Genomic DNA, 5,343 nt, shown 5'->3' on the forward strand with positions numbered 1-5,343 from the left:
ATGTTCTATGAGGGCATGTTGCTTCTTGTTTCATTTTATTTATTTTTGAGTGAGGAGAGATTTAACTAGACTCAGTGTTTAAAAACTTGCAGATGATGAGGAAGGAGCTTTTTGGTGCTTTTGGAGTTTATTTCTTACAGTGTGAACTGAAGTGGAGATTGGATTCTTCAGCTTCTGGTAGTTTGCAGAACTTGCAGACTTTGATCTTATGTCAGTCTGGTGGAGCATAGTGAAATGAGCTCTGTCAGCTCCTTTTCTTTGATTAGTTTTGAAAGTTATATGGAATAGGTAAGTTTTTACTGGAGCAGAATTTACAAAATTATGCCAGTCCTATAACCAACATACCAAGATGAACACTGTCTCCAAATTCTTCCTATCACCATCAATATTTGCAATTAATTTTTAAAATAAAAAGAGTGCTTGCCTATTCTAAGTTATCAGAACTTAAACCCTACACTCCTCTACTCCTCAGCTGTTTTTAAAACTGCAAGCTGTAGCTATATATAATCAATAATTAGGAGACTGTTTCTATGAACACAATGTCCTTAACCAGTATAGATAACATTTTAATAGGGTATGCAGAAATGTTTGTGTGTGAGGAATGTGTGTATATTTTAGAATGGCACATACTTCTTTAACATAAGCATATACTTTTTATATGTGTGTATATGATTTATGAACACTCCTCTTTAGTTAATACATTTACATTCATCCATATGTGTGTATATATGCACATACGTTTACATGCACTTTCGCTAAGTGATTTATCTGTATATATAATCCATATTATATATGTAGACATACATTTTGCACATGTGGTATGCATGTGCATACACATGTGTGTGTAAAAATGTGTCTCCTGACAGAATAACAGAATGCATATTGTGTGTGTGCATACACACAAGCATATGCTCTTGTATATTATTAGTCTGTTTGTTGCAAGATATGTGCATAGATTGTGTTTTCTGTTATTACTGTGAATACAGCAAATATAGTTTTCTTTCATTGTCAGTCACATTTCTATTTTTCTCATAAAGCCTATTTATCTGGATTATAAATATGATATATACTTCATTTTGGAATAAATGTGAGGAATTGATGTTTGTTCTAAATCAAGAATAGTGGTTTCATGGACTATTTTTGTATTTGCTTTCAGTCAGTTTCATGTCCCAGTAATCACAATGTAATATATTCCCAAATATACTGCTCAATGCTGATATATTAAATGCTTTGTCACTGTTATGCCTCTCTCCTAATATAATAGTTGCCATCTCGTTGTCATCAGGATTAGGCAGGGAGGGCAAACCCTAATCTGACCTTGTTTCAACGATGAGTTCTTAATGGCCTTTTGTCACCCAAAGGCTTTTTCAATCATATTTCATTTGGATTCCAGGAAAAAACAAAACAAGACCAAGATCCCATATTCCTGAATTTTCTCTATTCCTATACTTAGGCTTACAAATTACTTAATTTTTCCTTTGCCCATCTCTTTTATTGTAAAATCATTCTATAAGCAGCCAATAGTGTCCAACCAATGCAATCCACCTGACTCTGTCTTGCCACTTCACCTAGAACATCAGGCATAGGTACACATGGGCCTCCCTTCAAATAACTGCAGGCCAACAGTTTACAAGTGTTTTTCCATAGGAAATCACAGGTGTTCAGTCTTCCTTCTTTTGGTTTCTGTTGCCTTACTCCCTGTCACCTTAACACTATGCCAAGGACATGCGCTTAATGTATTTGTATGCTAATATTCCCATTTAATAATAAAGTTTTGTATTAAAACAGAGTACTTGTGGCATGCAACATAAAATAGAAATTTATTCCTAGCTGTTATGACAATTCAATGAGTGTTCAACATGCAGCTTCCCAATCCATAATTTGGGGAGCAATCCTTTCTCAATCTTGCAGCTCCAATAACCTCTAAGATTTGGGAGTTCTCTCTCTCTGTGCAAATGGGGAAAGAGGGTGTGGATACTATGTGAAGGATTTGTATGGGCAAGCCTGGAAGGGGCATCAATCATATTGTAGCCGTCTTATTGGCTAGAACTCAGTGAGGTCATCAAGACTCACGGAAGGAATCTTCAAAGAGTGGCTCCGCTGCATCCAAGGAGAAAAGAAAAGTAGATATATGATGAAAAACTGCAGGCCAACAGTTTACAAGTGTATGATGAAAAACATAGGGTCTCTAGAATAAGAAGCTCAAAGGGTTACTTCCTATGTGTATTATCATAGTACCAATCAGAAAAGAGAGTCGCCTATGGTAATGTAACAGTTCAAGAAAAGAGACAGTGTTGTGAGGTACACTGAGAATTGCAAAGATACAAAATCAGCAATCATGTTTTGACAAGTTTTCATAAAAATTACAGTCATTAGAAACTAATGCTTATATTTTTATCTTCTCTTTCATACTACATGATCGTGTCATTGCTAATTCTGTCTGTGCATTTTGTCCAGTCACTAATCTTTACTGGTCAGTTTATTAAGTTTTATTTTGCATATGAACCTTTCATAAAGCAACATTTTACAATTTTCATATGGGATCATAGTAAAGCAACGTATTACAGTGTATGGTTTCCTAGAAAGAAAAGCCTGTGTGTATAGTCAATAAAGTCATTTTCTGAATATTTACTCCTTATGTATATAATCACAAAACTTGATTTGCATAAACTTATGCTAAATATTCTTGCCAAATGATCAATTTTTATATAGTTACTAAAAATTAATTTAGACTTTTCCAAATAGCAGTGCTTCAATTAAGCCAAACCATTATATCCAGAAGAAATATGAGAATTCTTAAAACTCCACTTATTTTCTCAGAGTTCTGAAAACATGCAAGCTTAGAGAGTCATGCCTAAAGGTACTCTTGTACTGTGAAACTAAACTCAGAATTCACCAATCCCAGAATCCCATCCTAATTGCCCTTTTCTGAGTCACTGAAGTCTCATAACATTTGAATGGACATTTATTTTAAAGTACTCTCTACCATAGCTAGTTTATATATAATAAATTTCACATTCAATTCCCAAAAAATGAACTTTTCAAAATAAAACAAATTTAACTTGGAGAAAAATGGGCTATAAAAATAAATTTAGTCAATAGTCTCAAGAAACAAATTTGAAGTATTCCAAGCAGATTATTTTGAAGTGTAATGGCCTGAATGTCTGTGTTTCCTTAAAATTCATATTGAAATCCTCACCCCTAAAGTGATGGCATTAAGATGTAGGGCCTTTGGAATATGACTGGTCATGAGGGCCAAGCCTTCATGTGCGAGATTCATGCCTTTATATGAAAAAGGCCTAAAAAAGCTCTCCTGCCTCCCTTTTCACTCCATGAGCACACCCTCATTTTGAGACAGCAAATAGATCTTCACCAGCCACCAAATCTGCAGATGTCTTGATCTTGGAATTCCCCTGTCTCAGTGCCTGTGAAAATAAATTTCTCTTATCTATAAGACACTTAGATTACGGTACTTTGTTATAGCACCCCAAACAAACAGAGACAGAAGTTAAAATATTGTTATAAAAATTCATGCTCTAAGCTCAAGTTAACAAAGGGTCAAAGCATTTTAGCATAATTCATGGACTAGTTTTAATTAATTGCTACAAAATAACATAAATATGTTTCATATAAAATTCATAACTGAAATTTTTATTCACTATAATATTAACTACTGAAGAAAAATAAGAAAGTCTAGAGATGTTTACGCCCTTTATACAAAGAAGTATACAAAACAATACTGGTTAATATCCTTTTTCTTATAAAATGCCTGTAATCCAAATATGTTGATTAAAAATTATTTTATAATTAAGATATTATATTTTAATGACCTTTAGGGCTACACCAGAATATTGCTTGTATTGGCTAACACTTTGAGCTCCAAAAATAGCTCTAAAATACCATACGGATATAGACAAATTCTGGATTTTACTGACTTTTGCTTTTTATCTAAATTTTGCCAAAATATAATCACTGACACCATATTGCTAAAAATACTCCATATTTGTTCATTGAAATTATATTAATGCTTCATGTTCTTGGTTGGCATATATTTGAAAACTGCATTTCCAGAAATAAATTAATATTAGCATACAGATAGAATTGAATATTATGTCAATAGTGACTGACAAAGTTGATACATTGCTAGTTGCCACTGTTTAGATTAGTTTTATTTTTTATTCTCAGATGCAGAAAATGTAAAATAGCATTTCAATTTTCCAATCCATTTAAACTAAGAAGAAAGTAATAATCTAGGGAAAAATAATAAAGGCTTTGCAGTTAGTATATGATTGACATACTGCTAAAGTATGTTTCAGTTGTAAGGACAAGCCACTATCAATAAAACTGTGTTGACTCAGTTGGTATCCTCAGGCTCCATTTGCCCACATATAATTGATTTTAAAGCTATGACTACAAAAGAAAAAATAACTCTGTTATGTCTATATGGATTCCCACTGACATGGCCTTATTGTTTTATTTGAAATGCATTTGAAGTGTAATGAAAATGCTACCTAAAGCAAGTATAACTAATTTTTCTTAAGCATTTCTTACAATAGAAAATAAACTCTGAAGCTTTGTACTTCATTATGAGTAGAAAAAGAATGTCTATATATACATGTGTAATGAGATTATTAATAATATATAACAAAAATGAAATATAAGCCTAATGCAGTTTTAGATAATAGAAAATGAATTATAAATATTTATAAAAGGAAGGAGAAAAGAAAGAGTAGAATTTAAAAAGCTAAGAGAATCTATACTATATATGTATATAATATATATAAATAAATATATAGTATCTCATTTATTTTATATATATTGTGTATATATAGTATATAAAATAATATATATATTTTATATATAGTATATTTATATATAGATATAAAGAAATATATATGATTTATATATATATATTTATACATATATAGCCTTACAGAATTTATTATTTAATACTTATATGAGTAGATTATCATTTTTTATAATTCTGTTTTATTTCTGAGCTAGCAAACGACAGTAGTGAAGCCATGCTGATTCAAAGCACTTCATAAACTATCTTAAATGAAAATTTTTACATGGAAAGGTGTAAAAGTTTTTTAAAATGTAAATTTCCTAGTATTTGTTATTCTATTGAACATTGAAAGACTGTATCACAATAAAGGGATATAAGCAAAACAGAAATTTCAGATTCTATACCACTTCAGACGTACCTTTGATTACTGGAATTCAACTCTGAATAACAACCACTCTTTCACAAGTTATGATAATGAAAAATTTCTCTATTTATTATTATGAAAGTGTGTACCACATAGGTTGATAAAAATCATTGCAAATGTATTCTAATTA

The sequence above is a fragment of the Sapajus apella genome, unplaced genomic scaffold (genome assembly GCF_009761245.1).
Source record: "Sapajus apella isolate SASKATOON/1434 unplaced genomic scaffold, GSC_monkey_1.0 scaffold9, whole genome shotgun sequence".
In the NCBI taxonomy this organism is placed as follows: domain Eukaryota; kingdom Metazoa; phylum Chordata; class Mammalia; order Primates; family Cebidae; genus Sapajus; species Sapajus apella.